Genomic DNA, 22,876 nt, shown 5'->3' with positions numbered 1-22,876 from the left:
TGAAGGCCAATCTCTCCCTCCCTCAGCTGCTACCATCAGTTCTGCTTTGAGTTATGCAGCTTCCTTCTTGTTCCTTTGGTAGCTGCACCTCTCCACGCTTGAATGAGAAGTCCTCTGCCCCATGGCTCTTAACCAGCAAATGAGAGGAGGGAATGGAAAGAGGAGTGAAGCATCACAATGACGTTGCCTGCTTCCCTGTAAGTACTTGGCGCTCTCACAGGGTTAAACAACAGCAAAGCCACTGGGAAAGTCGGTGTTGCTTGTATCAGCTAAATAGCTTTAGAGGTGGCAAAGTGGGTTGTTAGGTTTGGCCCTAAAGTTTATTAAGTGTGTGCATCTGAGACTTCTGTGCTGCTCCTCTGTGTACCTTTGGCCTTGTCAGCTATACCGAGGCATTTCCAGTTATCCCCTCACCTACCAGACAAGGAGGGCTCAAACAGGAGTTTTAATTTCCTTGGGATAGAAAAAAAAGAAGGAAAGGATAAAAACAGCAGCTCAGCAGCCCTCTATTTTAAACAGCCTTTGAATAGCAAATGCAAACTCTGCTTCAGCTCAGGAAGCCAAAGGAGGGTGCATGCACGTGCATGCCGACACCACCCTGGCCAGCTAACACTCTATTGCACCTTCCTGCTGTATCTTTGACAGATAAATCTGGGACCCTTTCAGGGTGCTTTTTCCTTCCTTTCCTTCACTGCTTCTGACAGTCTGCAGAAGTTCCCTATAAAATGTGTGCAGTAGGGCATTAAGTTGGCAAAACATTGGCTCTTTGTGCAGGATTTCACTAGGATTTCTCTTATGTGTGCCCTTCCTTCTTCTCCAGGCTTGTAACCTTTGCTACATGCAGAAATGAGGATGGGAAGGGGCACACAGCTTGTTTCACTGACCCCTGTCTTAGGTGACCTGGGGTTTCCACCTTGCTTGAGGAGTTCAGAAGGGCCTGAGGCTTGATATCAAAAGGCATTTAACTTCTAATAGGCGAATGCAGTGCTTATCTTCCAGTGAGATCTAACTAACCAGACTAAGTGCCTTTACAGCTCTTGCTGGGCATCTATCTATATCTTTAGGTAGAGCAACACAAGGGGGAAATCTGGCTTTTAATAGCTTGTGAGTCACAACAAGGCATGTCTGCACTGCAAACAAGAAGCTGGGCTGTTGCACGACAGAGACAGACCCAGGAAGCTTTAAAGGCTCCCACCCCACCATCTCTCCATAGGGGTTGCAGCCCAGGGCAACCTGCCCTGCTCCTATAGCGCTGGGGGCAATGCAGAGCATCCCGCAATCCAAACGCATGTGGACCGGCCTCAGACATGGTTGGATGGGGCTTGGAGCAACCTGCTCTAGTGGAAAGTGTCCCTGCCCATGGCAGGGGTTGGAAGTAGGTGAGCTTTAAGGTCCCTTCAACCCAAGCCAGGCTGGGATTCTGTGATTTATCAGTGTAGCTTTTGGCTTGTTCTCCTGGCTGAACTCGTCAGAGATGCGGTGCTGTGGGGATGGGCTCACCAGGAGCTGCTGGAATCAGCAGCAATAGTATTCAGCTGACCAAGTATTCCAAGAATGAGGAGGTTTCGGTTACAGCAGGAAGGATTCTGGTCAGACACCAGGAAACACTTTCTGCTGGTAGGAAAAGCGAAGCATCAGCTACAGAAAACAGCTTTGAATCCATCACAGAAACCAACAGGCTGTGACAGGGAAACTGGGATATGCCTGGTGCCGTGGTGAGGTTTGTCATGGTATGAGGGGAGTGATGTGCAGCTGTCGCTGAGCTCAGCCCTGCAGACAGGCTCTGAAGCACTGTTGCGTGTGTGCTATAATCAGTGTTACTTGGCACGAAGATGGAGATGGAGAGCATGGATAGGCTGCTGTGTCTCATCGGGAGAAGAAAGTAGCCTGGATGAGGATGAAAATGGGATGGGAATGGATGGGTATGGAGATGGGATGGAAATGGGTATGGAGATGGGATGGAAATGGGTATGGAGATGGGATGGAAATGGGTATGGAGATGGGATGGGAATGGATGGAGATGGGGATGGAAATGGGTATGGAGATGGGAAAGGGGATGAGGATGAAGGGGATATGCAGATGGGGATGGGAATGGATGAGGAAAGGGGATGGGGGAGAGGATGGAAATGGGTATGGAGATAGGAAGAGGATGAGGAAGTTAACAGGGATGGGAATAGAGATGGGAATGGGGATGTAGATGAATGGGGTTGGGGATGGAAACCGGCATGGTGACAGGACACAAAAGCTACTGTAAGGCCTGGGAGAACACAGCACAGTTCCCAGCTCTGCTGTACTCCCCACACGGCTCAAGCAAACCCCTTGGTTCTGGGCACTGCCATCCCTTGCAGTGTTGTTGTACACCAAATCAGCTGTTTAAAGCCTGTAGCAAACAGAGATATTTGCTATTATTCCTGATTGTGTGGACTCCAGGCAACCAATTATCATATTTCCCTATGATCAAAACGTTGGTGCTTATCATAAAGAAAGCTTGAGGGTTTAAGACAGATACAGACTCTTTTTATCAGCGTTTATTGCTGAAGAACGTTCATCCTTACTCTCATGACAGCTGGTTTTTGAGTCAGGAGCTGGTTGCAATTACTTTGCCTCTGTAATTCCATCTTCCCCACACTCTTCCTGGCTTCAGAGCCACTGGAGGATGGTCACCTGTGTGGAGCCGTGCATGGAAATTGGATCCCAGCTGCAAGCAAGGCTAGGAGGAAGTGAACGTGGAGTGTTTCAATCTAAAGTGTGTTTATTGTACATTCTGCCACTGATCTGATGTAAAAACATTTGCATGCAAATGGCAGCAGATTTGCATCTCTCCTTTCATTGACTGCAGATGTGGGGGAAAAAGAAGTGTATTCGAGGGGGTTTTTAAGCTTGCAAAATATCTTAGACGAGATTTTGGTGCCTGCCCTGTTAAGGCATCCATGTAAATGTGCTGACCTCTCCTAACACAGCAGGCTGATGCCAGGGTGTTTGCACAGAGACAGTTCCTGCACCGCTCTGTGGTCTTTGCCTTGCTAAGGTTTCCAGCATCAATTCATAGATTCATAGAACCCTAGCCTGGTTTGGGTTGGAAGGGACCTTAAACCTCATCCAGTTTTGAAGGCATCTTCTTCCATTGACACCATGATCAAGGCACCCTTGGGCAGCAGTGGACAGAAATTGCTCATCCTCCCCTTGAGCTGGTTGAGCACATCTACAGCAGCACTGGGGATGGGGTGCCAGAGACTCGTCTGGATTGTTGTGACTGTAGTCCCTGGGGTTTAAGCACAGCGGTTATAAACCCCCACTTGCATAAAGCCTGGGCCTGTATCAGAGGATTGGGATATGTTTTGGGATATATACATGTACTGTGTACCCAGAATTACCTGGTGTAGAACACTCTGCTTTGCCTGTGCTCTAAGAGCTCCCAGAGCAAGCCTGCAGCCCCAGCAGCACTGGTGAACAGGGCACAATGTGGGTCCTGAAAGCCACCCAGGTGGATTAGGTTTCCTCTCCTAATCTTCTGAGCAAAACCTAGGAAGTTTAGCTTCTCAATTAACTTGATTTATTCCAGTCAGAAATCAAGACCTTGCTATTTTTTTTTTGACCCAAAAATGACCAAAGGGAGAACAAAACACCCCAAAACAAGCAGCAAACACAAACAGGAACAAGGCAGCTTTGCTGAGGCTCCTGCATCTCTACCAAACACTGGCAAAAAGGCCCCTCTTCTAAAGATGTTAAATAAGATGCTGTCTGTGTAGAGATGATTTTAACATTAGCTCTGTGTCTGTCTTCAGTTAAGAGATGTAAATAGATTTGTACCTTTCTCTCCATGTATAGATGCTTCTATCTATAGGTGTGAGTGCACATTAAGTATAGGCACGTGTATGTGTATATAAAATATGCACCCTGGCTAGATAGAGCCCTCCATCTATCAAATGATTGGCCCATCGTGCTCATTCGAGAAGGAGTTTAAAAGGAATTGCCTAAATACATAATACATGCTGGGGTTTCTTTCTTGTTAAGAGATGAGTCAAGTCAAATGCTATGGCATCAATTTTTAATACCCCTCTGACCTGATTCTTTTCTTCCTCTTGCGCGAGGCAGTTAACAACATGAGATGTCTTTTTGCTGTCTCTAATCATGGACTGATTTGGGAAGCTGGGATTATTATTCAGATGTGAGATGTGCAGCTAGGGATCACTGGGATGTTTAGGTTTATTCTTTGTTATAAAAGGATGGATGCAGTGATTCTGTCAATCCATTTGCACCTGAGGGGTGCCCAAGTCTCTTCAATTATGGTGGGCTTGGTTCCTTACTCCATTGGAAGATTTGGAAAACCAGAAGAAATTGAAGGAATTCTTTTTATACGTAGGCCTTAACGAACTCACTGTGTTTGTTGTTAGACCTTGGGCACTGTATCTCCTTAGGAAGAGGACTGTGCAAGGAGTGGTCATGTCACTGCTGCTTTTGTGGTTATAACCACTCATCGCCTTACCAGACAGAGCAATCAAAGGCATGTGGTGAGTAGAGGCAGAGCTGTGATCCCCATTGTTATGGATATCCAGTGCTTTACAAGTGTCTTGGCAAAGGTGAAGGGGTCTGTTAAGTGGGAAGAAGCAAGCAGTGCCCTCAGTTGAGGATCAATGTGTGTTTGCATTGATTTTGTCCAAACCCATAAACCTTTGGCTGTCCCAGTGGCCGCACCGAGTTAAACTAAATGTGTCACACAGAGGTGGAAAGGCAAATGCAGGTAGAAGGTGGTTTTAAGCCTCTGAGATGCCAACACAAAACAGGAGACTCACATCAAATGAGTGGCTAGCAAGGTAGTTTTAGCTTGGATGAAAGAAGGACATAGTGGTGTCTGCAGAGCCCTTTGCTGCTTTCAGATCTGGATCCAGCATAGCATGGGCCAAAGAACAAAACAAATGTGTTTGTAGGCTCCCGATTCATCTCTCAAATGATGTAAGTGCTTTGGGCTGCCCCACTGAAAGCCTTTGACATCTGTGGGTGTATGGGTGCAAATACATTGCTTATTTGTTCCTATTTCCCTCCTGGACTCAGAGCCAGAACTACCTTCAGTCATAACTCTCGCCTGTCTCCTTAAGTATAGACTGTCCTTGAAAGAGGGATGAGTACATCCAAGTAACATCCCTTCCGAAAAATGTGGGTGTAGATTCCAGGAAAAGATGCTTTCATAAAACCCATAGTTGTAGGAGGCTTAGCAACACCAGAAAGAAGAGCTCTGCAGCCAGAGGCCATGGCTTGAGAAACACAGGATCTGAATGAAGCCTGAACTACCACTCAGTGGGAGGAAGGAAAATCAGCGTGATGTTTATGGGCTGGTGCAGCTGCCCATGGCTTGCAGTAGGAATCAGCTTCTGATTCCTACTGCACTGGTGACTGACAGGAGCGCTGGTACCCACTTTCTACCCAAAGGCCTGTTGGTTGGTGGCAGTTTTGGGCAAGTGAGGCTTTAGGGAGTGATGCTGCAAAGGCAAGACAAGCTGTTTCAGTGCCATTTTTCCTGTTCTGTTTCCTCAAGTTGGATCTTATCTGTAACACACTCAGACGCAAGGGTATGATCTCAGAACATAAAATACACACATCTCTTCCAACCAACCTCATAGAGTCCCCTTATGTTGCAGCTTCGTATCTCTCTATCTTCAACTGGTTTGCATGTTAAAGGAGAACTTGAATTGTCCAGTCCAACATGATTTCCAACAAACCACATGTCCTGGATCCCTCTTATCCAGTGAAGACTATGTCAGACTTCATGTCTGCCAGCTCTCGAGCCCTTGCATGTTTTCCTACCCACCTTTTCCCATCTTTTCTTTCCTTTCTTTTATGAGGGTAGAGGTTTGAAGATGTGAACCATAACATATGCTATTGTCCCTTCCCAGAGATGAACAAAGTGTGTTCTTATGCTCCAAATGGGATCCCTTCTTTCCCCTGTTTAATGTTTTGTAGCTGCATGGATCAACCATTTGTGTCTCTTTCTCTCTTCCATCACTCAATTCTTTGCACGTTATTCAAATGAATTATCAATGAAGAACCAGAAAGACTGGATAATCCAATTACAGGAGGGTAAGATGGTCACAGGAACAGAGCACCTTATTGAAAGCCTCCAGATATTTAATAAGACAATAAATTCCTGATCTTTTCTTCTAAAGATGAACTTTCAGCCTCATAAATGAAAACAGAGCAACGCACATCTCTTCTTGGTCATTTATTTATGAACATAGGAAATGACACTGACTAACTCCCTTCCCAATCCAGATTTCACATTGCAATCTTCTCCTCTCTGGTGTCAAACTAACCTAGATAATAAAACAGCTTGAGCCTCAACACAGTCCCCAGAGAGATAAGAAAGTTCTCTGTTACTCCTTTGTGCTGGAGTGATTCTGGTTCCTAAGGCATGAAGTGAGCTGTCTTTTAGCTCTGTGGTTATCCCTAAAAGAGGAGGGGGTTCTGTTTTGGGGGCAGAGCAGCAGTGCTGGCTGCTGTACCCTTGGAGCATGCAGTTGGATTGTGCCTCAGCATCCCTCTGTTGAGCAGTGCTCAGAGAGGGGAATTTATGAGGCTTGGCAGCGTGGTTGGCACAGAGGAATGGGCCTGGGGAAGATGAGCATGGAGGAGAGCTGGTTGTGCCCTGTGTGATACCTGAGAGATTCTAGCTCTGACCATCTGTACAGTCCAATGTGCCTAAGCCTTTTCCACACTAATCCCTCTGGCTGCTTGGCCTCCTCTCATAGCTGTAACCCCACCATGCGGTTACAAAGGTGGTAGCTGGTACTTAGCAGTGAAAGCAAAGATTACCCAAAACGTAGGGAAAGGGCTGGGAGAGATTATGCTGTCCAGTTGTGAGCCCCAGGGGGTTGAGTCCACCTACCCCACTGCTGCCACCTCTAATAACTCCGTAGCTTTCATTTTCAACTGCAATTGTACTGATGGGACTCGAGGGCAGTTTTGCAACCGTGCTGAAAGCACAGATGCCCCTTTTGCTCTGGGGGAGCATCCTTAAGGGGCTGCAGCTTCAGTTAGTTGAGACCCTCAGGCTTGCAGCAGCAGAGAGTAAAGAGTTTTAGTTGTGTAATTTAACACAACGCCGACATCATTTTTGTGTGGTTCCTGAAAAACAGCTCATTTCCTTCAGTATCACCCCCATCCTCCTTTCCCCCTCCTCCAAAGCTTCTTCCTTCACCCCTCAACTAACTCCAGCCCGCAGAGCCCCCTTTTCCCACTCTCCTAAGGCAATTGCCCGTAATTAAGCGGTACATTTCCATGTCAGACTAAACCCACTGTCCAAGCTGCTCGCTCTGCTTCGCGCAGGGCTGTGCCAGGCATCCTCCAGAAAGGATGCAAATCACAGCACAGAAAACATATTCCGAGTGGCATGCGAGATCCGTGCCCACTTTGCCCATTGTGTCAAGAAAACAGAAATGCTTGTCAAAATACCAGCTCGAGTAGGAGCTCGCGGCTTCTGGAGGGATAAAAGCACCATGTTGGCAAGCACAGGACTAGACAGGCAGATGTCCTCCTCTCCACCCACTAGAATTCTATTGGCAATTGAGGGCTTAACAACCTCTTTGCATAGCAAAAAGTAGCGGCGAGGCGCTGCTGCGGCCTCGCTGGCAGGAGACTTGGCTGCAAAAACCAGTGAGACATTTGACAAGGAAGCAATATGTTAGCAGCATCTCTTCATCCGTGTTAGCGGGGCCAAATTGCCACGGCACTTGCAGCCATGTGGAGGCATTAGATGCGAAGTGTTAGACGCCCTGCCATTCTTCCTTGTCATTCTCTCCTTTCTCTTAGCCCTTTTAGCAGAGCAGCCTGGGCCTGACACTTCTCTTCAAGTGGCTCCGGAGCCAATCCTGCCTTGTGCTGCTGTATAGCCTCAGAAAATAGGCTGCCAGGTGCTGAACACCCACGTTTGGAAGGGATGGCTCATGGTAATAAGTGTTTCTGGGTGGGTATTTTGGTGGTGGTTGTGTTTTTCTTGTTTCTTTTGTGGGTTTTTGTGGTGTTTTTTTTTTTTTTCTTTAGAAGCAATTCCATTTTCAAGCTTCCCCTGAAGAGGTCACATCTCTGAGCTGATGAATGGGAGGGATACAGACAAGCAAAGCCTCTCCTCACATTGGATCCTTATAACAGATTTTGTACCCCACAGCAGTTGTCCTCGTATTCACTAGGTTTGCAGGCTCCCGGTCTATCTATAGTGAAGAAGCACTTCCCTGCAGCAGACTGACAATACCCTTGCAGCAATGAGCTCTATTTCATAGCTCCCTGGATACTGCGCTGTATCCCAACATGCCAGTGGACCTCCCAGGACAAAGTGCTGTAGAGAACTTCATAAAGGCCTGAACATGCAGAGGAGTGTAATCGAGCCAGCAGCCTCAGGGTCATTTTGGGACCCCGTCTGCCCTTGTGTTTACCTGATGGGAGAGAGCAAGGGATAGCAAATACTGTAGGAAATCTGCCCAATCCCCCATCCCAGCCATGGAGCTCACCCTCAAAAAAAGGCTATGCAATGCAATTGTTGTCTCACCAGTTCCTTCCCACTCTCTTTTAAGGCTCATTGGGTTTAATGAGCCATTGGTAAGTGCTGCCTGTGCAGCATGGAGGTGAGCAACTCTCCCATTAAACATCAAGTTTTATAACCAGAGGTGTTGCCCCTTGAACTCCTAGTGAAGCTATCCCAGTGCATTGCATAGCCATGTATGCCTACGCAACACATGCCCTGGGGTAATGTTCCAGGGTAAAAAGTGCTACCACAGCTTCACGTTCTTCCCTCATATTTTCCTGTTCTGTGTAGTACTCAACAGAGTACATGCATTTGCTGTTGTGTTTCGCTTGTATTGTCATGGACATTTCCAGTCTGGGATTCGGGAGCCCAGGACCAGACATGCACAGCACGATTCTCTTTCTTCTGCCATATAAATCACAGTCATCACCTGAAATACTCTGTCATCCCTCAGCAATGGGACGCTGAGTTAGTTGCCTGTAGGTGACTCCACTCTCCAAACAAGGCTGGAAAGGGCCCATCAGAGATGTTACTGCTGCTCTGCCTCAGGCTGGAAAGGAAATAATCGCTTGCTCCTTGTGTTTCCCCTGCAGACATGATCCATAGAGAGGACTGTGTGATTATCTGCTTTCCCTCTGTGGCTTTCCACTTCTTTCACCCCACCAGATCCACCTAATGGGATCAATGGGATTACAATGCATCTCACCTTTAGAGGACTTGGCCCAGTGTCGTGTCACCGTTGTCAGAAAGACTTCTGTCATAGAAAGCCTTGCTCTCCATCAGCATTCCTGTACTCTGTTTTCTGCTTAGAAATTTATTCCAAGTATCAAAGGCTCAAGTCTCTCATGTTAATTCCTTCTGGTCAGGGAATAAGCATCTGCTCTCTCTGATTGTGGGTGGCTTCTGTCATGCAAAGCTTGATGGAGACATGTACGTCAAGGTCAGAAACACAGCTCAGCTTGTGTTGTTCACCTAAAAAACCCCAACACCAAGCAGCAGAAATAGAGATAATAACATGCCTTTAAAATGGATGTGGGGAATATGCCTTTTGTTGTAATTATGATGCAAAGAAGAGTCAACCGAGGCATTCTAACGCATTAATTGCTTATTAGTCGTTAGGTTTATATACTTTAGCTGGAAAGGGATGGAATACTTGGAAAGTTGCCCGTTTGAAAGGTTGGGAAGATGAAAGGTTTAGGAAGAGGAAGGTGAATACAGTGTGATCAGAGCATAAAAATAGAGCCTTCCAACCAAACTAAAGCACCCAATTATCAGCTAGACCTAAGCAGATCGTTGATGGAGAACAGCTTTGCATAAGCATCAAAATGCTTGGAGGTGACGTGGCTGCAAAGTGTTGGGGCCTCTGGGGCCAGAAAAACTTAGGGTTTGCCAGTTTATTCACCTGCAAGGCCAGGTTTTCCACGTCAAATCAGTGGGAAAGCTCTTGGGGAAACAATTTCCTCCATGAAATCCAGAAAGGGAAGTTCTGCCTGGAAGGAAGCACTGGCAGGGTGAGCTCCTGCACAGCCCCAGATGCAATGAGCTGCTCAAATCCATTGCTGCAATGGGCATCCGGGGGCAGGGAGGCATTTCTCAAACACTTTCTTTTAAATCCACTTTCCTTTTTTTCCCCCTTTTTTTTTCTCACACAAAACGGTGTCTCTGATGGACTGCAAACAGAGCGTGGGCTGAACTCCATCCTCTTTCATCTGGATCCCGGAGGCATTCTCACCCCCACTCCCTCCACCTCCACACCCGATGTCCTTGCCAAGCGCATTGGGAAGAAGCTCCAATCTGGAGCACAACAGCATACACCCTGAAGCTAGTGAGCTAGCTTGAGAGACTACTGATGGGTTGCCTCAGTGCTTCCCTTTCATTTCTGCCCAAGATTTGAGGCTCCATCTCTTTGTCCCAACCAACTGGAGATTCAAGAGGCAGAAGAGGATCTCCACTGGTCTCTCCCATGCTGATCATAGAACCAGAGAATCACAGGCTGGTTTGGGTTGGGAGCTCATCCAGCTCCAGCCCCTGCCGTGGGCAGGGACACCTTCCACTAGAGCAGGGTGCTCCAAGCCCTTGTGTCCAACCTGGTCTTCAACACTGCCAGGGATGGGGCAGCCACAGCTTCTCTGGGCACCCTGTGCCAGCGCCTCAGCACCCTCACAGGGAAGAGCTTCTGCCTAAGAGCTCATCTCAATCTCCCCTGTTCTGGCAGGTTAAAGCCATTCCCATTGTCATCATCCGCATGCATCCCTCGAACCACGACTGTCTATGATGACAGAGTGAGCAAGCCACAGTCTGCACAGCAGAAATAACATGGCTCATGGGGATCAGTTGCCTCACCTCAAGGGCTGACCACACATGTTCTGGTGTTACCCCAATGCCTGGTCCAGCTGCAAGCCCAGACTTGCTTTGGTTAACATGCTGTGAGCAAGCGTGTTTGCCACCCACAAGGGCCTTTCGGCATCTGATCATACTTTGTGAAACTAAGATCTCCTGTTGTCTGTGCCATTCAGTTTATGACCTAATGACGAAAGAGGGAAAGCTCTGTGAAGGGAATTTAAAGCACACAAAGTCCTGAGCCTCTCCTGAGCCAAATCTACATAGCTCATCCCTGGAATGACTACAGAAGGAAACTCCTTGTGTTGAGCCATGAGATGCGGCAGATTGTATACCTACCTGCAAGGGATAATGTGCTTTGGTGGAGCACAGAAGTGCTCTTGCATAGCCATCAACCACCTCCATGGTATAGCAGTGCTGCAGTTTCTGGTCAAAACAAGCAATAGAAAACAAGGGAAGGTAAAATGTGTGTTCTTCCAAGAACTTTGTCTGCGCTTTGTCCACTCATGTTTGAGCTTTGTGCTTCCTTAAATAAATACTCAGTCCATTGACGCTTTCAGTCCCCAAACTAAAGGGTGAAGCGAACAATGGCTTGTGAAAGCTAGTTTTCCACATGGAAAAGGTAGCCCTAGCCAGGAGGCCACTCACGAGTATTCCAGACACACTTCTCACATTAGCCAGCAGTGATTTATGAGAGGGGTGACCATGTAGCAGGCTAATGCATGCTGCCAAGGAGATGCTGCTCTACATCCACAGCCCACTGCAGCTATCAGGGCCAGCCTGAGAAGCAGAGGGGACCCTGGAGCATTGCCAGGCTGCAGAGCTGTTACTGCTGCTGCTGCTTGTCCCAGGGGTCGTATCTTCTGCCTCTTTGATCTCCCTTCGACCTTTGCTGTTACAGTTTGGAAAGCTGATCCTATCGATTTTACATGGATTATGATTTTCTGGAGATTGCCCTGAAACCTGAGCATTGTGCACACAGATATTTATAGGGAGTCAGAAGTTTGTGGTGCGGCAAGAGGTTATTTGCACATCCATCCATGGATGTGACACCTTTCTCTTAAGTGATGGTAACAGATACCTCTAATGAGATGTTTTCTATCTGATTTCAAAGGTTTCCAAAATTTTCCACCTTCTTTCCAAAGAAAAGACCTCATTTTCTGCAAACCCTCTGGAATTCCTTATTGGGAAGAAGCCATGTGTTTGTGGGGAATACTGAACAATCTTGGGGTCAGTCAGGCCCACTCCTGGCCTGGGTTCAAGACACCACATGTTGGGGCTCTCCTCTCATCACAGCAGATACAGGCATCAAGTCTGAAAGAGGAGGTTTAGCAGCTGCTGTATAATACAGCTGTGTATAGTGTGTAGAATGTGTATAGTGTGTATAGTGTGACTGCACTTCACCCTCCCTTTGACTCTCCATTCTCCTACATCTCCATCCCAGCTCTGGGACACCCATGTCTGCAGCAGGTTCAGGTGGTAAAGCAGTGGAGTTCAACAGAATGGAGCTGGAATGCTCACTGCAATCTTGGTTAATTTGGTTATACAGTGATGGTCACACCATCCCTGCTGGCTGCCAGCTGCTTGGTTGAAATGTAGGTACTAAACCAACCAGCTAAAGCCACATCTTGCGCCTCCCCGTTTGTTCTCTGCATGTCCTGTGTGGGTTTTCCATGTCCCCTTTGCTGAAAGAGGAAGTAAAACTAATCTTAGATGCATTTAATAAGTGAAAGCTTGGAAAAATCAAAACCAAGGGCTTATTAGAATCATTGCTACAGGATTTTGCACCTTCCCACTCTGGCCTCAGATGCCTCTGAGCTATTTGTTCCTTTCCTGCCTCCTTTTCTGCCTTTCCTCCTGGTGAAATAAAACAGGAGAATCACTTGACCAATTTAGCCTTGAACTCTGCAGTGTCAGTAAATATTGGTTCAACAGCATCAATCCATCATAGCGAGCCCCAACTGCTGCTCCAGTCGCAAAGCTACTGCCTCATCACAAAAGCAGCCCACTGGCTTCTTCACTAGGAAAAAAGAGGCATTTATTATTTGCTCCCCTTGCATTGTGTTAAGTGTTTGCTTGCAACAGCCTGGAGCAGTCATTCAGAACGTCTCAGAGCGTCTTTCATACTGTCTGCAATCCCTGACAGTGCACAAAGGCCCAAAGTGGGAGTAATTGACTGCAGGAGGATTCTATAGTGCCTGAAAGGAAAAGTCAAAAAGCTGTGACTGTGAACAGGGAGTCAGAGCCACACCGTAAGGTTTGTTGAGTCTTTTGGATGCAATTAGCTGCCAGGTGCCATGAGGCACTACTTGGGTAAATCCTATGTTGACTTGGAAATCATGGGCTAGAAGACAACAGTGGAGGTCTTGGAGAATGGAAGTTTTGGAGATTTACAGGAGCATGGTATTTGTCCTCAGGCAGTGACTCTTGGTGGTGGATCTTGACAGGGAAAACCTCCTACAGGAATTCCAGAGGAGTTCCCATGAATTTCAAAGGCTGGTGGTACAGGTCCTGCCTGTGCTGCTTCAACGGCTGCAACGCTTGTAGGCTGCATGCATTTCACAACCTCAGTCTTTTGGAATGTTACATAGTTATGGGAGCTTCCTTATGCCTGGAAGATGGACCGCAGTGGTGTCAGGCCATGTCTGTATCTGTATTCAAACCAGCTTCTGAAACATCTTCAAGTGGTTTTATAGGGCTTTTTCTTCTTCTCCCAGTCAGATGCTTGTCTCCATTCCTCAGTCATCCCTGAGAACTGTGCTAAGTCAGCCAAGGCTCATAAAGGGATTACAAAACCATGCTGAAAGCCAGAGCTCCTTGTAAAACAGAGGTGGTATGGAAAGGGAAAGGGGGTGGGTGTGGTGAGAACATGGAAAGAGGAGTGTCTCATCTAGGAGGAGAAAATCAACACCTTCTCCTCTGTAGAGGTGTATTCTTAACAAGGAAGGGGAGGCATCCGTTCCTGTGGGTGGAAAGGAGGAGAAGGAGGGACACCTGATGACACTCAGGGAAGGTAAATCACAAACTCCTCACTGAATCATAGAATGGTTGTGGTTGGAAAAGACCCTAAGATCATCCAGTTCCAGATGCACTCATTCGAGCACTAAATTAGACTGAAGTGGCTTTGCTACTCCTAGTTAGGTTGCAAATGGGCAGCCATGGATGCAACCAAATGAGGACATGCTGCAGGATTGCTGGCTCTTCATGTGCTGGCTTGCCCCTGTGCTTTCACTGCTTGACTTCCAAGCTCATGCATTGCCAAAGAGATTCTTTCTATAGCAAATGGAGAGTCTTTGGTCAGTAATGGTCAGCCCTTGAGCTGGGGTAGATTAGAGGAGCTCCCTAGACCTCTGTGAGCTCTGCCATTTCACAGCCACCCTGCTCTATTGTTTAGGCTCTATTTGAAGAGCATGATGCATGGGCTCTAATTAGATGAGCATCTGATCTTCGGCCACTTTAAGGAACGCATTTTTTTCTGCCAGGAAGCAGGAGATAGGTTACAGTTGGAGGTATTCGTGGGTTTCGTCTTATTCACCACACTGCTTCCAGCTGGATTGGTCAAGGAGGGCTCTGTGCTTGGAGGTAGGAGCTCCAAAGGCAACCCATGCCCATATAGGTCTGTGGTCACTAAACATCATGAGATGTGCCTGTGGTCACAAGCACCACAGGGCACACATCTCCTTCCTTCAGCAGGAGCAAGTGCTACCCAGGGCCAGGATGTTGGGTGTGTGACTGAGGGTGCATGTTTGGGGTGAGTGATGCTGCCCACACGCAGCATCCCTAGGAGACTCTGAGGATGCTGCACAGAGGAGGCACACTGGGAGCTGGGAAAAGGGATATTGCTTGACAGGCTTGAGAAGGAAAAGGGGTGTAGGCAAAGGTGGGTTTAGTTCTAGAGCGGCTGATGCCATCAAGCCATCACCTCGCTCTAAGGTGCACGCTGAGACCACCATCACCTTTCAATGGAGCCCAACTTCTCACAGTTCCAGGGAATAAGGGAGGACCAAAGCTCTGTTTCAGAATACTTCTGGACACAGCAGGGAGGGAAGGTTGGACGGGGCTTGGAGCAGCCTGGTCTAGTGGAAGGTGTCCCTGCATTAATCCCATTAGGACAATTAAAACACATAATGATGGGCAGTATGAAAGCAGGCATGCAAACCAGCTCTGAAGATGTTTTCCTTGCAGGACAGCTCCTTCAGAGCAAACTCTCTAGGAGGCACTTTGGTTTGCCAGGCTGTTAAAAGCCTATTTGTCAGGTAGCACTCCCTTTATCTTTAGTTCTTTCTCTTATTTTCAGGACAATGCTTTTATTATGTGACTAAAGGGGAGAAAAGCAGTGTAAATAAGCCAGATGTGACATCTCTAGTTCAGAAGGAGCTCTTACTTGACCCTGTAGCTTGATAAAAATGTTTTCACTGATTTTCATTCCTTATTTTTGATAAGGTAGGCACTGCTCATTGAAATGTATGCAGCAGCTTCCAGTTTTCCTCTGAGCTTCCTGAAAGCAGGCCATGAATTATAAAGGCAGGAGGTGACCTTCTAACTGGAATGTATGTGCCTATTTCATCAGTGAAGTTGGGGATCCCTCCAAGGCAGGAACAATATCCCCATGGAGGGTTAAAGCCTGTAATGCTGAAGCTCTCCTTGCTTTCCCCACTTCTTACATGAAGCCTGCAGCAGCTTATAGAAACTTCAGCTTCGGGTTGCTCCATCTTGCTCCAAAGCAGATATGAAGCCTCCAGGTTGGATGTTTTCCCTTTTGCTGCACCACTGGAGTGCTCAGGGCAGGAGAGCCCTAAGCATTGCTTTTTCCTTGCTATCCCTGCCCATGGCGAGGAGTTGGAACTGGATAATCTTAAGGTACTTTCCAACCCAAATCATTCTATGATTCTCCTTGGTAACAAGTTGCTTTTTAAAGCAGGCCCATGATCTTTCTGGCCTCCTTAATGGGTGCCTTCACCAGAGGCATTCACCAGGCATTAAACGATTTGAGGCGGATCAAAGAGGATGTAACAGCAGCAAATACCCCAGGGCAGAGTCCAAAACCCATCCCAGGGCAGCAAACCCCTGCCTGGTGGGGCAGGCACCTCTTCAGCCCAGTTGCTGCTGAGATTGCTGTCCATGTGCCTCTGGGGAGGTGGGCTTCACACCTTGCTGACCACCTCCTCCTCCCCAAAATCTCTTGCTGGCCTGGGATAGAGGGACCATCAGTGTCCTCCCTGTGTCCAGGCAAGCTTTAGATACTGCAGTAGAAACAAGACACAGAGACTGAAGCTGGCAGCACCAAATCTCCTGCGTGCTCCTCTTTAAGCACTCATATGTCTGCGCTTTGAACTCCCCAGATCACCTTCTGGATTCATAAGCGAGAGAAACATCCAAGCCTGCATTAAGTCAAATCTGTCCCTTGGGCCTCATAGGTGGTGATAAGAACATCACAGCTCCCACTTTTATAGGCTCATAAATCTTGAGGAAGGTGATTTTTCCTTTCCTTTTTTATCCCTTTTCTCTCTCCCTCCTCTAATTGGAGCCACAGGCACCGCACTCTCCTGGCCATGGCCAGAGCCTGAGCTCTCCAGCCAGCAGAGCAGAGCCAAGCCATGCTCACACAGTCGCTGAAATCCACCCCTGCAAAGGTTTCCAAGGACTCTGGTCATAATCTGCACCAATCCCTCGGGAGAGCCAAGGGGATGCTGAGCAAACCTGGGCACAGAGCTGTGAATGCAGCCTTCTTTGCCTGCATGGCTTTCACAGGGATGTCCCTTTCTTGATGTTGGTGTTTATTGTGTTTGCTAACAAAAAGAGAAGGGGATGGAGGAATAGAGATCATCCCCCTGACTTCCCTCCTCTGTTGTATGATGACGTTGGCTGCTGGCATCAGTGTAGCAACATGGGAGCTGGCAAGGGTGGAATTTCCCCAGGTCCATGCAGGCGCCAGGCTCTATCCCAGGGTCTGTGATGGGAGGCTGGCGGTGGGTGCAATGTGCACCAAAGGGATCCTAGGTGATACACCATGCCCCGCAGCTAAAGCAAAGGACTATGAGAGCCAAAATGCAACCTGCTTTGTAGAAAATCCCACTAAGAGGCTCAGGACAGCAGCAAGGCAGGATTTGCTGGAGGTGGACAGTGCTTCTCACCATCTCCTTCCAGCTACATCCCTTCACCCCACATGGGTTTTGCTTTGGAGAGCTAGTATAGTATTTCAGGCTGCCAATCTTAATGGCATCCTGCGCACAGTATCAAGCAACCAAGGGCTGCCAGTGCCTGCTTTACCTCCCCTGCAGCAGGTATCACCCTGGACCTCAGCATCCTGATGCATCAGTTTGAGGGATGCAGGCTGGTCCCCAAACCCCAGTGAGGATGTGCTGTGGTTAAAGGGAAGTGATGCATTGAGAAGCATTCTGTGCTGCTTTACTCTCCACCTCACACAAGTCAATTTAGAGAGGGATACGTCTGATCTAAAACCCATTTAGGATTTTTTTTCACGGGTTTACTTTCTTCCTTTCTGCATGGAAGTGCTGCAACACTGCAGCCAACCGCTACAGCCTAAAACCACCCCTGAGGAAACAGACATGAAACAAAAGCCCTGAACCTGTGACTCAGGTTAAATGAAGTACTCCAGAGTGAAACATGCTATAAAACAATAGCAACTCCTATAAATCACACTGAACCAACAGAATCAGCATACCGATAGCTGGTTTGCCAGCACATACTTCCCAGATAAAAATAAACTATTCTTGGAATGAGCCCCTGCTTTGATTTATATCTTGCAGTCCAAGCACACACACAGGAGGATCTAAAATCTCATATAAATACCACTGGTCTCATGCTTTTATCAGATGCTTTCTACCAGGAAAGAAAAGGCTCTTCCCTTTCTTTCTCCCCTGCTCAGGTAATTACTGTGTTCCTTGGAGCCAAGCTCCTGTGTGTGCCGTAATCCTGGGTGTGGGGCCCACACAAGCACTCCTTGCCAGGGAACATCCCTAAGCCATGAGAGCAGCCAGGGTCAGGGAAAGAGTGGTTGTGCCATGGGTAGCTAAAGGCACAAACCAGCTGCAGGGGCCACGAAGTGAGATTAGAGCCCCGTTGCATGGACCGAGCCCCTCCAGGGTCACAGTGTGTGAGGATAGGGGTTTGGGGGGAGATGCTTGGGAAGCACCTGGGAAGAGAGCCCAGCTCTCCTGTGGCACAACCATCCTGGTTATCCTGGGATATGCTGGATGGGAAGGAAACATCTCACCATCCCAGTTTTGACACAGAGAGGAGCACTACAGTGCTGGAGATGGGGAGAATATCCTTGAACTGCAGGTACTGGTGCTTGCCCCTCGTCTCTCTGTAGGGCAGTGGGAACACCAAGCTGCTGGCTTTTTGAATGCTCACTTCTTGCTCACTTGATACTGGGCAAACAATCTGTGATTAATAATTTATCGGGTGAATTTTGCCTCTCCGGCTGCAATCCAATTATCCAAGCTGCAGACGAGCCAGGCTTTGGAAACAGCACATGAAATGAGAGGGGTTTTCTTCCTGCACTGCCCATTTACCCGTTTCACTTGCGTTCTCCTTGGAGAGGCAACTGAGATGATGGTGCTTTTACCTGCCCTTGATGGAGCTGTACTCAATCTTCACCACGTCCACAGATCAAAGCTATCTGCAAAGGTGCCTTAGGGAATCATTTGTGTCTGTTGCCCCTGAGCAGCCAGTTCAGAGCAGGAATTCAGGACACAGGAGCTGAAAAGGCAGAAGAGATGTGTCCTGTGCTGTGTGGCATGAGCAGCGTGTGAATCCCGCTCCACATTGTTCCCCATCCTTTTCCAGGTCTGTTCCTAGCTAATCCCATGGGAGTTTAGCGGTCAGTCTGGTGTAGCACTGGAAACAAACTCATTACAGAGATACCCCTGGGTGGGATAATTCCATCTGCTGGGCATTTACAGCAGGCTACAATCAGCATGCAATCATGATGTGGGAAATAATGGGCATACAATGCTCCAGAGACCTTCCCAGTGCAGCTCCACAGCAATGTGGAAATGTCTGCACCGAGCACTCTGAAAGATACATTATTCCTTCAGGTTTTAAAGGACTTTAAAGGCAACTTCAGGGACACAGACAGGGCTGGTGTCTCTTCTGCCCCTTCCTACCCTGCTTACCTTTGCTGTTTTATCCAGCTAAGTCTTCCTTGGATTTCTGACCACAAACCAGTTTTTACTCAGCGGGCTGTACTTTAGCTGTGATTTACAGTCACAGGAGGACTTTGAAGCCCTGTTGACAGACATACAATGATTGCCTATGGCTTTGTGGTGTTTGGAGCAGCAGGGCACTATCAGTCACATCCAGCCTTGGGCAAGAGCTGACTGCTTTGGGTCAGGTTATACTGACACGACTGGGGAAGGGCTTGCATTCTGTGGCTTCTCTGAGTTGCAGCCAGACAGTGCAGCTCAGTGACGCTGAGGATACACAGATATCCCTTTGCAAGGCTTTAATCCCTCGTCAAGGCACTGTTCCTGGCTATCCCGGGAGGAACTACAGTGGCGGCACTGATTTATTTTGGGGGGATGATGTTTTTGGGGACTTCTCCTTTATGTTGGAGTCTTGCCATAGGAAGCAGAAGCCTGAAGGCAAATCAGGCTCTATCTCCCATACCAGGATGGGGGGAGAGACACACACAGGGCTGTAAAATGCTGTGGGTCTGTGTCCAAAATAAAGAGCTTGGTGCACACAAATTATAGCCTGAACCCAAACTTCCTGCCACTGCAAAGCTATCAAGAGCCCCTTGACTGCTCTGAATCCTGTCCTGATTAGCAATGATGGTTTTAATTGAAATTTCAAGGTTCCTTACTGAACACGGATTAATTAAATTGTGAGGAGAGATAATGAGAAACGTTCCCTTTGGACCCATAAAGGAACACACACGTGTCCTAGCGGGAGCCCTGTAGCCAGACCTGCTGCCCATCTTCCCACAGAGCATCTTCCAGCATGCTGATGTGCCTGTAGGGATGTAGGGTGCATCCCTCTCTGCTGAGCACCAGGCTCAGGGTCCTTGCTTGGCACCTTGTACAATCAAGGCAGCATCATCTCTAAGACAGACTTTGCTCAGTCCCTGCTCAGGGAGAAGCTTGAAACCTGCGGGATTCCCTATGGGAAACAGTAATTGAGAAACAGAGAGTGGCACCTTGAGATTCCCTGAGCTCGGGAGATGCTGGTCTGGCATCAGGGGACCCAGTGCTAGTCTGATGGGGATGTTCCCAAGCTGCATTTCCCCATTCCCTGTGGCATGCCTGCACCCCAATGGCTCTACTCCTGCTCTCACAAAGTCACCTCAGCAAGCTCCTGGCTCAAAGTGAAGTATTTTGGGGCTGGTTTTAGGGATTGTACATGCAGAGGCAAAGCCCTCCCTGCTTTTGGGTTTGGAGAATACCTGTGGAAAACCAGGACTGTGGTTGCTTGGAATCCTCAAGTCATGGAAGGGGTGGCCCTGCCCCTGCTCCCATGGAAGGGGTTGATTTTAGGGTCCTTTCTGCCCCCTTGGTGAAACCATCTCCTGTGGTGCTGCTGGTGGAGGATGGATATCCCAGTGTGCTTGCTCTCTTAGCCACACATTCCAGCCAGATGGGGTCAATTCTACCATCCCTGGCAGTGCTCAAGGCCGGGTTGGACACAGGGGCTTGGAGCAACCTGCTCTAGTGGAAGGCGGGGGTTGGAACTGGATGAGCTTTAAGGTCCCTTCCAACCCAAACCAGGCTGGGATTCTATGGTTCTGTAACAGTGAATCATGGTCTTCACTAGGTCTTTGTGAGCTTTGGAGGGGTCTGTTTTACACAGAAAGCTTTGCTTGGGCTCCTATGGGCTCACATGGTAAACCCTCCACTGACTGCAGTGTGAAGAAGCAGACAAAACCGTGCTGAAGATATTACTTCCTGGAAGCTGTTCTATTTCTGTCAGCTCTTGCTTGCTCGCTCTCGGCTCCCTGGAGGATGTGCTCTGCTTTCATACACCAGTGGGTTTTTATTTTGGCCAAAAAAGTGTGGGTTTTGGCAGGAAAAAGAGACAGTGCATCAATGAAGAGGGGAAACCAATCTTTTTCCAACTGCTTCAAAGCTACCAGTTAAGGGTTTCCAAAAAGCTTTGGAGTAGAGACCAAGTGGATGCTGAAAGGGATGGGAATTGGCTCCTCTCCTGAATGACTTCCATTATTGCTTGAAAAAGCAACTGGGTTTTGTTGTTGTATTTGTGTAGACCACTGTGCTGGAGCCTCCCCGCTGAGGGACAGGGTTATTTTATCCAGATCCTGCACATAATACACCAAGAAACACTGACATGAATAAACCTCATTAACAACAGGCATGCACTTCAAGCCCACAAATGGAGAGGAGATTGCCCAGACCCTGCCCTACTTGAAAGGCTCTTTCATATGGGACCAACAGCCCTAAAAGCAGGAGCATAATTGTTGCAGATGGCTTCGCGCAGCCTGGCTCCCTGCCATCCCCACGAGTCCCTCTGGAGCAGCAAGCCATGGGATTCCAAGGCACCGGGAGCATCCTGCTCCTGCATCCCACAGCAGCCCCAGCTCGAGGCTGAAGAGGGGACAGATCTGGACCCCAGCAGCTCTTCAGGACCTATCAGTGCCCCCAGGAGCAGGTTTTGGGGAAAAGCTGGCTGTTTCTGTGCAGTGAGGTGACCCTATAGGGCTTAAAGCAGCTTAGAGGACAGGAGCCAGGCAGCATCACCCCTGTTACACAAGGGTGGTCCCCTGCTTGATGGGCTGCAGGGGGCATGGCTGGCTCAGTCCCTCTGCAGCCATGGGGGGCTAAACCAGCGCATCCTTCAATGCTCACATCTGACTGTGCCCAATCTGCTGCAGGGGAACCCACCCATGCCATATGGGCACAGGCTCAGGCCATGTGGTGTTGGAGCATTTGGGATTTCAGGCCAAAGAGGTTCTGTGGAGTTGTCCATACCCAACCGTGGTCTGCAATGGATTATCCAACCAAAAATCCTTACTTTCCTTTATTTCTCCTTGTTTTCCCAGCAGGATGACCAAATCTGGGATACCACAGTGCAAAGCCCATGCTGGGGATGCTGCTGCATCTCATGCTTGTGGGAGCACTAGGGAGACCACTTCAAGCATCATTTCTATTTCAGTCCCCATCAAAAGCCAAGCCCCAAGTGGCTTTCTGATCTGTTAAAACTTGTCTCCAGGGGTAGGGGAACAGCTGCCTTTAGTATTCTGCAGCCTCCACCATGCAGCATTCCTTCTCTTGCAATGGGTTTGCAGCTCATTAGTGAATATGCCAATGGGAATTGGGCATTGCTCAGTGCCTGGGGGAATGCTGCTGCCTGCCCTAGGAAGCATTGGCAGCAACACTGATTTCCAGGGGGAATGTAAGCCCTTCTGTCAGCAGCCAATCCAAATGGGGATCCTGGAAGAGCGTTAAAGGTGTTGTAAGCCTCCATCTTCTCATCCGTAAGGAAAGAGATTAAACTTAAGAGACGTCTGTGCTTACCATCTCTGCCCGCTCAGGCTGGCTCAAGCATGTGCTCTCCAAGCCCCACATGCTCTGCCACGGCTTGGGCACATTCACTTTCTGCACTGCCTTTGGATGCACCATGGGAGCCCTTAGGTGCAGTGCTTGCTTCCTCCAAGCTGAGGTGCCAGGGGTGGCAAGAGTTGCCATGTGCTTAACTGGGAGCATCCCAGGGCTAGGAGCATCCTAGGAGCTCAGCAGCCTGTTTCTTTCCTTGGGCATCTCCAGCAGTGCTCTTCGGTTCACTTGGGTGCTTTGGGAGCTGATATCCCCCAGCTATGGCTGATGTCCCTGCTGCCTTGCTGCTCCTGAGCACAGAGGACCCAAGGAAAAGGGGGTTTTCCCTTGCTTGTAGGGAGCACGACTGGCAGGAGAAAGGGGGTCCTTGAACAGCCACAACAAGGCATGGGTGGACTCTTTTAGGGCTGGTGACCAAACGGGGGTTACCAGAGAACATTATTACCCATGTCCCCTGAAGGAGGCCATTAGTGTCCTGAGACTGGCACCC

Source organism: Pezoporus occidentalis, unplaced genomic scaffold (genome assembly GCF_034315485.1).
Source record: "Pezoporus occidentalis ecotype Australia unplaced genomic scaffold, CSIRO_AGI_Poc_V1 ctg118, whole genome shotgun sequence".
Classification (NCBI taxonomy): domain Eukaryota; kingdom Metazoa; phylum Chordata; class Aves; order Psittaciformes; family Psittacidae; genus Pezoporus; species Pezoporus occidentalis.
This window is presented reverse-complemented; position numbering follows the sequence as displayed.